At 51.4% G+C, this 12,436-nt stretch overlaps 2 pseudogenes; both read left to right on the top strand.

The window, feature by feature from the left end:
* Positions 1 to 3,645: 3,645 nt before the first annotated feature.
* Positions 3,646 to 3,773, top strand: LOC136590870 (U2 spliceosomal RNA; annotated as a pseudogene).
* Positions 3,774 to 9,534: 5,761 nt separating this feature from the next.
* LOC136590869 (U2 spliceosomal RNA) lies at positions 9,535 to 9,662 on the top strand (annotated as a pseudogene).
* Positions 9,663 to 12,436: the final 2,774 nt, after the last annotated feature.

Here is a 12,436-nt window from a genome sequence, read left to right as displayed (position 1 = left end):
GGGTGGCGTATTCTTTATGGAGGCGTTGGAAGGCGTAGTTGTTTGTTAAAAGTTCCTTTAGAAGCTCATTGATGTTGAGTGGTCCTGTTATGTGTTGCTGAGGAGCCTCATGTGGCGGGTGGAGTTAGAACATAGAGTCCTGCTATTCCATCTTGAGTGCCTTAGGTAGCGCTCCTGTAGAGTTTTGAAGATTTGTTAAGTGTGGCTTTGCCTGATAAGAGTCCTTTCTTTTTTTAGAACTATCAGTATTTGCTGAGAAGAAAGTGTTTGGGATTGAGGAGTCCGCTGGGTCGCACCGGGAATTTGATATTTGCGTCTGCGAGGCGCGCGATGTATTGCTTCCTTGGGTGTTGCGGGGGCTGGGACTTGCTTCCAGGCTATTTTGTAATGCTGAGGAGGCTATATAGTGTTTTTCTGTCAGTACCCTTTGGCACAGGGTCTGTCTTTGTGGGTTGCTGACAGTTTCTATATAGCAGTCTGGCTATGCAGATATTCCTCCACAGATCACTTGGCAGTAAGGTGGGGAGGTATTCTCCTTGTAGTTAACTGTGGGTCCCTCTTCTCAACACACTTAGGGCTCATGTCCACGGGCAAAATATGATTTAAGATCCGCAGCGGATCTCCCGCATGCGGATCCGCATCCCATAGGGATGCATTGACCACCCGCGGGTAGATAAATACCCGCGGATCGTCAATAAAAGGGATTTAAAAAAAAATGGAGCATGGAAAAATCCGGACCATGCTCCATTTTCGTGCGGGTCTCCCGCGGGGACGGCTCCCGCGGGCTTCTATTGAAGCCTATGGAAGCCGTCCGGATCCGCGGGAGACCTAAAATAGGAATTTAAAGTATTTACCATCCGGCGCGGGCGGGGAAGGTCAGCTGTTCCTCACGGCCGCATCTTCCTTGCTTCGGCTCGGCGGATGTGCCCGGCGCATGCGCGCGGCACGTCGGCGACGTGCCGGCGACGTGCCGCCGGCGTCAGGAATTCATCCGCCGGCCGAAAATGAAGATCCGGCCGTGAGAAACAGCTGATCTTCTCCGCCCGCGCCGGATGGTAAATACTTTTAAATTCTTATTTTCGGCGCTCATGTCCGCGGGGCAGGAGGGACCCGCTGCAGATTCTACATGTAGAATCTGCAGCGGATCTGATTTTCCCCGTGGACATGAGGCCTTAGGCCTCATGTCCACGGGGAAAATCAGATCCGCTGCAGATTCTCCATGTAGAATCTGCAGCGGGTCCCTCCTGCCCCGCGGACATGAGCGCTGAAAATGGGAATAAATGAGAATAAACTCACCTCCCATCCGCTCCGTTTCTTCTCTTCGCGGCGGCGTCATCTTCTCTCGTCGCGGCCGGATCTTCATTCTTCGGCTCGGCGGATGTGCATGATGACGTCGGTGACGTGCCTCGCGCATGCGCCGGGCCGAAGCAAAATGATCCGGCCGCGACTGAGAGAAGATGGCGCGGCGCCGAAGAGAAGAACCGGAGCGTGTAAGTAAAATATGATTTTTGTGTCCCGCGGATCCGGACGGCTTCCATAGGCTTCAATAGAAGCCCGCGGGAGCCGTCCCCGCGGGAGACCCGCATGAAAATGGAGCATGGTCCAGATTTTTTTCATGCTCCATTTTTTTTAAAATCACTTTTATTGACGATCCGCGGGTATTTATCTACCCGCGGGTGGTCAATGCATCCCTATGGGGTGCGGATCCGCGCGCGGGAGAAGAGTTAAAATCCGCTGCGGATTTTAATTCTTATTTTCCCCGTGGACATGAGGCCTTAGGCCTCCTTCCCACGAACGGATTTACGCCGCGTAAATCCGCGGCAAAAATCCGCTGCGTTGCCCCATGCTATTAGGTTCTATTGAACCTAATAGCACAATGCACACGATGCGTAATTCCACCGCGGAATTACGCACCGTGAAATCTCCCGTTGTCACCCGCAGCATGTTCTATTTGCTGCGGGTGTACGCGCTGACGGCTTCCGTTCACGCTATCTCCCGCTGCAACCAGCGGAAGATAGCGTGAAAAAACGCTTCCCCGCCTACCGCCGCGCGTCATATGACGCGGCCGGCGCGTCACGTGACACGGCCGGCCGCGTCATGTGACGCGGTGGGCGTGTCACATGACGCGACGGCGGTGTGCAGGGAAGCGTCTTCACGCGATCTTCCGCTGGTAAGTATGGGGTCTCTGGGGGGCGCCGTGACGGGCTTCACTGCGTAATATTACGCGGCGGAGCCCGTCACGCTCGTGGGAAGGAGGCCTTAGGGGCCTCGTTGCTCTTTCTAATGGGCAAGGATTGGCTTTGTTTAGTGCTTTGAGAAAGGGATGAGAAGAGGTTCAGGTCCTGGTTATCTCTGTTTTGGCCACTAGATGGTGCTGTGGTGCATTGATATTTGAATTGCACTATACTTTAATGGAGCCTGCTGTCGGTCTGAGAGCTCCGGGGAGAGGACCTCCGTTCCCCCGCTGCACGTCAGAAATAGTGAGTACTGCTTTAAACTTTGCCTGGTGTTGATGTGCTGGGAGGATCACAGTATCCTCTCTTTTTTACTTTTCTGCTCTGGTCTGGCTAGTATGCCAAGCAGCCTGCTCGACTCAAGGGGGAGGGGGGGGGCGAGATGGCCGCTGCCTCACAGGGAGCTAGAGACTAGGTGCAGATCTTCCGGTGTGCCCGCCCGTGCTGATTGTCGGCTCTGGGGAGCAGGAGGGGGAAAACCACCAGCGTGGGGATTAGTCCAGCGGGGGATCACCCTGATGATTGTATGTGCCGCCGAGCTGCAGGTTGGTGGCCACGGCGGTATATTCAGAGGGAGGGAGCCGCGGCTGTGTATTTGCAAGGCGCTGCGGTGAGAGCGCGGGCACTGAGGGTGACAGAGCCTCCCCTCCAAGTCGGCAGGGGTTACCTTGTGCCATAGTCCTCTGCTTGGGGCTCCGTGAGCGGTCCTCGCCGGGTGTTTCTGAGCGCGGTACTTGTCGGGTTAGGGCGCGGGCCGCTGTGCAGGGCCGCGGCTCTTCGGCTTCTTTTTGGCGGCTGGAGATCACCAGGTGAGCCTTGTCCGGGCCGGTTGTGGGTTCTGGTGGGTCCCCAGGTGCTGTGCTCTTGTCTGCCTCTGTTTGGGTCACTGATTTGACCCAGAAAAGGGCTGAAAAGGGAGATTCTGTGGAGGAGCAAAACAGCGTGCGACCTCTCTCCTTGCTTGCTAAGCCACGCCCTGGGCCATAGTGTTTTTACGTCCTCCCGAAGTGGGCTTTATTCTCTGAGGAAGTAAAAACATGTGTCCTGCAGAGAATAAAGCCCCTCGGGCTCTGGACGTGACAGCTCCATGCTGTCGGTGTCCGCAGCATGGAGCTGTCATCCCGGGCTGTTCGGACCCCCCCACCCCCGACATTGCGATCGGCGCTATGCAATGGATATGGATGCATTAGACACCTGCAGGTAGTAAAATACCTGCGGATGTCATTTTTCCCTGCAGGCGCGGGTCCCGCGTGCAGGAAAAAATCCGGACATGCTCCATTCAGGCGCGGGTCTCCCGCGGGGACGGCTCACCCTGGTTGAGAAGGCGTTGGGCGGGGCTATGCAAAGGTCTTCCGGCTCCCTCAGTGCATTGTGGGTGTGCCCGGAGTGCTGGCTGAGCGTGTTGCATCTGATACGTCCCCTATCTGGGGATCATATATTAAATGGATATTTAGAACAGGGAGCTGGAAAAAGTGCTTGCTCTGTCCACTCCGCACATTGACCTGGTATTGCAGTACCTCCAGTACTGGTGCACCCCCTTTCCTACAGCAGTTTCCAAAAGCAGGAAAAAAAACTGATGAGCAAGAGGTGCAGCGCAGCTGCGGCTGCTAACAACCAAGCACTTAGATTTAGGCCTCATGTCCACGTGATACATGGCGGAAGTATCGCATGATACTTGTGCGACGGCTCGTGTTTTTGCGTGATGTCCTGTAGTTTTTATTTGTACCATTTTGGAGTTTATAAGACTTTATCGCTGTTTATTATAACTTTTTTTGGAGATAGGAATCGGTTACGTGCACACTTCCCATAGACTTGTACAGGGACCCTTGGTGCGCAAATGTGCACAAAAATAGAGCATGGTGAGGTTTTGCACTCATGCGAAATGTGTGAGTAAAGAGAATTCTGAAGGCATCCATTGAAACAAATATGTTTGTGTGAAGCGGCCCTTACTGTACTTTTGTTAGCACGAATCAAGCACATTTGCAAGCGCAAAAAAACACGCAACCATGCCGCCATTTATTGAAATGGGCTCTCTTGGAGCGTTAAGGATATGGGGGCGTGGTCAGACCATGATATTGTTCCAATATCCGCCTGTAAAACCCCCTCGAGGCCTGCCCGCGGCAGCAGGAACATATCTATCCTAGAATAAGATGCATGTGGCGCGGAGAGAAACGTGTAGTCCCTCTACGATCCATGCATGCACCTCCACACGTCGTATAATTCTTCTGAGTGTATGATTGGGACAATGGGTGACATGCCCCTGCCGCTCGCGGTGGAGTCCAAGGTAGGGTCCACCACTGAGTTTAGATCTCCTCCGATCACCAAATTCCCCTCTCGAATTTTAGCCACTTCGGAAAGAACATGTTTGAAGAATTTGGCCTGCCTTTTAAATGGGAAGTAGACATTTACTAGAGTGTAGGTGGTGGCGTTAATTACGCAGACTAATATTAGAAATCGCCCGCCTGGGTCCACGTATACGTTTTTTTGGGAAAATGTAACGTTCCGGCTAATGGCTATCATTACGCCTTTCTTTTTTTTCCCTTCATTTGATGCCAGGAAAATGTTTGGAAATTTAGGGTGGTTGCAGGGGGGGTGTTTATCTCTCAGGAAGTGTGTCTCTTGGGCGAGGAAGATGTCTGAGTGGGACTTAAGAGCCTGTCTCCAAAGCATGCTACGTTTATAGGGGCTGTTCAGGCCTTTTACATTTAGGGATGTGATGCTAATGGGCATAACTGGTAGGTGGTTTATACGCTGGGGAGTCGTTGTGTTTTTTCATATTAAGTATGGTGGGGGGGGGGGGGTAGGGAAGTGGCCTCCTACTGAACCTTTTATAACTATATTTGACATAAGGAAAAAAAACATCATTAACAGTTAACAAAATCAAAATATTGTTCATCCAGCGCCTATCTGCACTGGATGAATGAACCTTAGGTAGGGGTGGCATTTTAAACCATCCACTTTAGGCTCCGTAAAGGAGAAATATAACTATGGGTTCAAGACCCTTTACAACATCAATTTATGCGTGTCTGCCATGCTTATCTGATGTTTTCCAGTCTTGTTCGATTCTTGTAGGAGATTCTACCGCCGTCCTCAGAGGTTTCTGAAGGATAGGGATCCCCCATTGTTTCAGGAACGAGACGCCTTCTTCTGGTGAGGTGGCAACCTGGATGGTTCCATTTTTTGAGATCAGTAGTTTGGTTGGGAATCCCCATCTATACTTGATGTGCGCCTCTCGTAGTGCTGCTGTAACTTCTGTAAACTTTCTCCGAGACTGCAGAGTGGCGGCTGAAAGATCTAGAAATATTTGTATGTCTTCATATGGAGTCGGTAGTGTGCCTCTACGCCTTCCAACTGCCAAGACTTCCTCTTTTATTTTATGGAAGTGTATTCTTGCTAAGATTTCTCTGGGGGCTGACTCAGGGACAGAGCGTGCTTTTGGAATTCTGTGGGCTCTGTCAACTGCATATTCGATCTCGGGAAGGTCCGGGAGGAGCGTTTGGAGTAATTTGAGTATATATTGTGGAATGTCAGGGGGGGTCACAGTCTCTGGAACTCCCCTAAATTTGAGATTGTTTCTTCTGGATCGGTCTTCCAAGTCTATGACCTTCTCTCTCAAATATGCGACTTCTTCCATACTGCCATGCGCATCTACCAACTCGTTGTGGGCTTTGGTAAATTCTCCCATTTTCCGTTCAAGGTGGTCAGTTCTGGTAGCTAGGTGGTCGATGTTAGATTGTAATTGACCAGAGAGGCTCTGTATATCTTTAGAAATGTCCTTTTGCAGCGAGATTAGCATAGTCTTCAGAGCGTTTATAGTTAAGGGGCTTTCAGAGTCGGGATAAGCTTGGAGATTGTTGATAGGATCTGTCTGCGGGGGAGTTTCTTGTGGATTGTTATTTTGGCTCTTTTTTGCCGCCGGTCCTTTTGGGGAGGGGGAGGCTGGTAGGGGGTCCTGAACATTCCTTTTCCCTCCGCTTCCAGGGGAGGTGTTGGGATTGGCTGGGGTAGGCGGGAGAGATCCTGTGGAGGAGTATGGAGACAGAGCCGCAGGGCTGTGGGTGTTGGGTATTTCTTCGGTTACGGGGATGTTTGAATGAGATGTGGCGGGTTTGTTTTTGTTGCTCTGTGTGCCAGGCGGGAAGTACTCTGAGAGTCTCCTGGGGGCCGTTGCTTTAATATGTCGCTTAACCATCCTGAATAGTTAATTCTTGGATATGCGCTGTGGATTGGTCGCTATTTGTTGTATAGTGGTCTACTGGGTGGCGTATTCTTTATGGAGGCGTTGGAAGGCGTAGTTGTTTGTTAAAAGTTCCTTTAGAAGCTCATTGATGTTGAGTGGTCCTGTTATGTGTTGCTGAGGAGCCTCATGTGGCGGGTGGAGTTAGAACATAGAGTCCTGCTATTCCATCTTGAGTGCCTTAGGTAGCGCTCCTGTAGAGTTTTGAAGATTTGTTAAGTGTGGCTTTGCCTGATAAGAGTCCTTTCTTTTTTTAGAACTATCAGTATTTGCTGAGAAGAAAGTGTTTGGGATTGAGGAGTCCGCTGGGTCGCACCGGGAATTTGATATTTGCGTCTGCGAGGCGCGCGATGTATTGCTTCCTTGGGTGTTGCGGGGGCTGGGACTTGCTTCCAGGCTATTTTGTAATGCTGAGGAGGCTATATAGTGTTTTTCTGTCAGTACCCTTTGGCACAGGGTCTGTCTTTGTGGGTTGCTGACAGTTTCTATATAGCAGTCTGGCTATGCAGATATTCCTCCACAGATCACTTGGCAGTAAGGTGGGGAGGTATTCTCCTTGTAGTTAACTGTGGGTCCCTCTTCTCAACACACTTAGGCCTCATGTCCACGGGGAAAATCAGATCCGCTGCAGATTCTCCATGTAGAATCTGCAGCGGGTCCCTCCTGCCCCGCGGACATGAGCGCTGAAAATGGGAATAAATGAGAATAAACTCACCTCCCATCCGCTCCGTTTCTTCTCTTCGCGGCGGCGTCATCTTCTCTCGTCGCGGCCGGATCTTCATTCTTCGGCTCGGCGGATGTGCATGATGACGTCGGTGACGTGCCTCGCGCATGCGCCGGGCCGAAGCAAAATGATCCGGCCGCGACTGAGAGAAGATGGCGCGGCGCCGAAGAGAAGAACCGGAGCGTGTAAGTAAAATATGATTTTTGTGTCCCGCGGATCCGGACGGCTTCCATAGGCTTCAATAGAAGCCCGCGGGAGCCGTCCCCGCGGGAGACCCGCATGAAAATGGAGCATGGTCCAGATTTTTTTCATGCTCCATTTTTTTTTAAAATCACTTTTATTGACGATCCGCGGGTATTTATCTACCCGCGGGTGGTCAATGCATCCCTATGGGGTGCGGATCCGCGCGCGGGAGAAGAGTTAAAATCCGCTGCGGATTTTAATTCTTATTTTCCCCGTGGACATGAGGCCTTAGGCCTCCTTCCCACGAACGGATTTACGCCGCGTAAATCCGCGGCAAAAATCCGCTGCGTTGCCCCATGCTATTAGGTTCTATTGAACCTAATAGCACAATGCACACGATGCGTAATTCCACCGCGGAATTACGCACCGTGAAATCTCCCGTTGTCACCCGCAGCATGTTCTATTTGCTGCGGGTGTACGCGCTGACGGCTTCCGTTCACGCTATCTCCCGCTGCAACCAGCGGAAGATAGCGTGAAAAAACGCTTCCCCGCCTACCGCCGCGCGTCATATGACGCGGCCGGCGCGTCACGTGACACGGCCGGCCGCGTCATGTGACGCGGTGGGCGTGTCACATGACGCGACGGCGGTGTGCAGGGAAGCGTCTTCACGCGATCTTCCGCTGGTAAGTATGGGGTCTCTGGGGGGCGCCGTGACGGGCTTCACTGCGTAATATTACGCGGCGGAGCCCGTCACGCTCGTGGGAAGGAGGCCTTAGGGGCCTCGTTGCTCTTTCTAATGGGCAAGGATTGGCTTTGTTTAGTGCTTTGAGAAAGGGATGAGAAGAGGTTCAGGTCCTGGTTATCTCTGTTTTGGCCACTAGATGGTGCTGTGGTGCATTGATATTTGAATTGCACTATACTTTAATGGAGCCTGCTGTCGGTCTGAGAGCTCCGGGGAGAGGACCTCCGTTCCCCCGCTGCACGTCAGAAATAGTGAGTACTGCTTTAAACTTTGCCTGGTGTTGATGTGCTGGGAGGATCACAGTATCCTCTCTTTTTTACTTTTCTGCTCTGGTCTGGCTAGTATGCCAAGCAGCCTGCTCGACTCAGGGGGGAGGGGGGGCGAGATGGCCGCTGCCTCACAGGGAGCTAGAGACTAGGTGCAGATCTTCCGGTGTGCCCGCCCGTGCTGATTGTCGGCTCTGGGGAGCAGGAGGGGGAAAACCACCAGCGTGGGGATTAGTCCAGCGGGGGATCACCCTGATGATTGTATGTGCCGCCGAGCTGCAGGTTGGTGGCCACGGCGGTATATTCAGAGGGAGGGAGCCGCGGCTGTGTATTTGCAAGGCGCTGCGGTGAGAGCGCGGGCACTGAGGGTGACAGAGCCTCCCCTCCAAGTCGGCAGGGGTTACCTTGTGCCATAGTCCTCTGCTTGGGGCTCCGTGAGCGGTCCTCGCCGGGTGTTTCTGAGCGCGGTACTTGTCGGGTTAGGGCGCGGGCCGCTGTGCAGGGCCGCGGCTCTTCGGCTTCTTTTTGGCGGCTGGAGATCACCAGGTGAGCCTTGTCCGGGCCGGTTGTGGGTTCTGGTGGGTCCCCAGGTGCTGTGCTCTTGTCTGCCTCTGTTTGGGTCACTGATTTGACCCAGAAAAGGGCTGAAAAGGGAGATTCTGTGGAGGAGCAAAACAGCGTGCGACCTCTCTCCTTGCTTGCTAAGCCACGCCCCGGGCCATAGTGTTTTTACGTCCTCCCGAAGTGGGCTTTATTCTCTGAGGAAGTAAAAACATGTGTCCTGCAGAGAATAAAGCCCCTCGGGCTCTGGACGTGACAGCTCCATGCTGTCGGTGTCCGCAGCATGGAGCTGTCATCCCGGGCTGTTCGGACCCCCCCACCCCCGACATTGCGATCGGCGCTATGCAATGGATATGGATGCATTAGACACCTGCAGGTAGTAAAATACCTGCGGATGTCATTTTTCCCTGCAGGCGCGGGTCCCGCGTGCAGGAAAAAATCCGGACATGCTCCATTCAGGCGCGGGTCTCCCGCGGGGACGGCTCACCCTGGTTGAGAAGGCGTTGGGCGGGGCTATGCAAAGGTCTTCCGGCTCCCTCAGTGCATTGTGGGTGTGCCCGGAGTGCTGGCTGAGCGTGTTGCATCTGATACGTCCCCTATCTGGGGATCATATATTAAATGGATATTTAGAACAGGGAGCTGGAAAAAGTGCTTGCTCTGTCCACTCCGCACATTGACCTGGTATTGCAGTACCTCCAGTACTGGTGCACCCCCTTTCCTACAGCAGTTTCCAAAAGCAGGAAAAAAAACTGATGAGCAAGAGGTGCAGCGCAGCTGCGGCTGCTAACAACCAAGCACTTAGATTTAGGCCTCATGTCCACGTGATACATGGCGGAAGTATCGCATGATACTTGTGCGACGGCTCGTGTTTTTGCGTGATGTCCTGTAGTTTTTATTTGTACCATTTTGGAGTTTATAAGACTTTATCGCTGTTTATTATAACTTTTTTTGGAGATAGGAATCGGTTACGTGCACACTTCCCATAGACTTGTACAGGGACCCTTGGTGCGCAAATGTGCACAAAAATAGAGCATGGTGAGGTTTTGCACGCATGCGAAATGTGTGAGTAAAGAGAATTCTGAAGGCATCCATTGAAACAAATATGTTTGTGTGAAGCGGCCCTTACTGTACTTTTGTTAGCACGAATCAAGCACATTTGCAAGCGCAAAAAAACACGCAACCATGCCGCCATTTATTGAAATGGGCTCTCTTGGAGCGTTAAGGATATGGGGGCGTGGTCAGACCATGATATTGTTCCAATATCCGCCTGTAAAACCCCCTCGAGGCCTGCCCGCGGCAGCAGGAACATATCTATCCTAGAATAAGATGCATGTGGCGCGGAGAGAAACGTGTAGTCCCTCTATGATCCATGCATGCACCTCCACACGTCGTATAATTCTTCTGAGTGTATGATTGGGACAATGGGTGACATGCCCCTGCCGCTCGCGGTGGAGTCCAAGGTAGGGTCCACCACTGAGTTTAGATCTCCTCCGATCACCAAATTCCCCTCTCGAATTTTAGCCACTTCGGAAAGAACATGTTTGAAGAATTTGGCCTGCCTTTTAAATGGGAAGTAGACATTTACTAGAGTGTAAGTGGTGGCGTTAATTACGCAGACTAATATTAGAAATCGCCCGCCTGGGTCCACGTATACGTTTTTTTGGGAAAATGTAACGTTCCGGCTAATGGCTATCATTACGCCTTTCTTTTTTTTCCCTTCATTTGATGCCAGGAAAATGTTTGGAAATTTAGGGTGGTTGCAGGGGGGGTGTTTATCTCTCAGGAAGTGTGTCTCTTGGGCGAGGAAGATGTCTGAGTGGGACTTAAGAGCCTGTCTCCAAAGCATGCTACGTTTATAGGGGCTGTTCAGGCCTTTTACATTTAGGGATGTGATGCTAATGGGCATAACTGGTAGGTGGTTTATACGCTGGGGAGTCGTTGTGTTTTTTGATATTAAGTATGGTGGGGGGGGGGGGGGGGTAGGGAAGTGGCCTCCTACTGAACCTTTTATAACTATATTTGACATAAGGAAAAAAAACATCATTAACAGTTAACAAAATCAAAATATTGTTCATCCAGCGCCTATCTGCACTGGATGAATGAACCTTAGGTAGGGGTGGCATTTTAAACCATCCACTTTAGGCTCCGTAAAGGAGAAATATAACTATGGGTTCAAGACCCTTTACAACATCAATTTATGCGTGTCTGCCATGCTTATCTGATGTTTTCCAGTCTTGTTCGATTCTTGTAGGAGATTCTACCGCCGTCCTCAGAGTCTTCTGAAGGATAGGGATCCCCCATTGTTTCAGGAACGAGACGCCTTCTTCTGGCGAGGTGGCAACCTGGATGGTTCCATTTTTTGAGATCAGTAGTTTGGTTGGGAATCCCCATCTATACTTGATGTGCGCCTCTCGTAGTGCTGCTGTAACTTCTGTAAACTTTCTCCGAGACTGCAGAGTGGCGGCTGAAAGATCTAGAAATATTTGTATGTCTTCATATGGAGTCGGTAGTGTGCCTCTACGCCTTCCAACTGCCAAGACTTCCTCTTTTATTTTATGGAAGTGTATTCTTGCTAAGATTTCTCTGGGGGCTGACTCAGGGACAGAGCGTGCTTTTGGAATTCTGTGGGCTCTGTCAACTGCATATTCGATCTCGGGAAGGTCCGGGAGGAGCGTTTGGAGTAATTTGAGTATATATTGTGGAATGTCAGGGGGGGTCACAGTCTCTGGAACTCCCCTAAATTTGAGATTGTTTCTTCTGGATCGGTCTTCCAAGTCTATGACCTTCTCTCTCAAATATGCGACTTCTTCCATACTGCCATGCGCATCTACCAACTCGTTGTGGGCTTTGGTAAATTCTCCCATTTTCCGTTCAAGGTGGTCAGTTCTGGTAGCTAGGTGGTCGATGTTAGATTGTAATTGACCAGAGAGGCTCTGTATATCTTTAGAAATGTCCTTTTGCAGCGAGATTAGCATAGTCTTCAGAGCGTTTATAGTTAAGGGGCTTTCAGAGTCGGGATAAGCTTGGAGATTGTTGATAGGATCTGTCTGCGGGGGAGTTTCTTGTGGATTGTTATTTTGGCTCTTTTTTGCCGCCGGTCCTTTTGGGGAGGGGGAGGCTGGTAGGGGGTCCTGAACATTCCTTTTCCCTCCGCTTCCAGGGGAGGTGTTGGGATTGGCTGGGGTAGGCGGGACAGATCCTGTGGAGGAGTATGGAGACAGAGCCGCAGGGCTGTGGGTGTTGGGTATTTCTTCGGTTACGGGGATGTTTGAATGAGATGTGGCGGGTTTGTTTTTGTTGCTCTGTGTGCCAGGCGGGAAGTACTCTGAGAGTCTCCTGGGGGCCGTTGCTTTAATACGTCGCTTATCCATCCTGAATAGTTAATTCTTGGATATGCGCTGTGGATTGGTCGCTATTTGTTGTATAGTGGTCTACTGGGTGGCGTATTCTTTATGGAGGCGTTGGAAGGCGTAGTTGTTTGTTAAAAGT

Source organism: Eleutherodactylus coqui, unplaced genomic scaffold (genome assembly GCF_035609145.1).
Source record: "Eleutherodactylus coqui strain aEleCoq1 unplaced genomic scaffold, aEleCoq1.hap1 HAP1_SCAFFOLD_65, whole genome shotgun sequence".
Taxonomy (NCBI): Eukaryota; Metazoa; Chordata; class Amphibia; order Anura; family Eleutherodactylidae; genus Eleutherodactylus; species Eleutherodactylus coqui.
The sequence above is the reverse complement of the archived record's forward strand: the minus strand, read 5'-3'. Positions and strand labels throughout refer to the sequence as shown.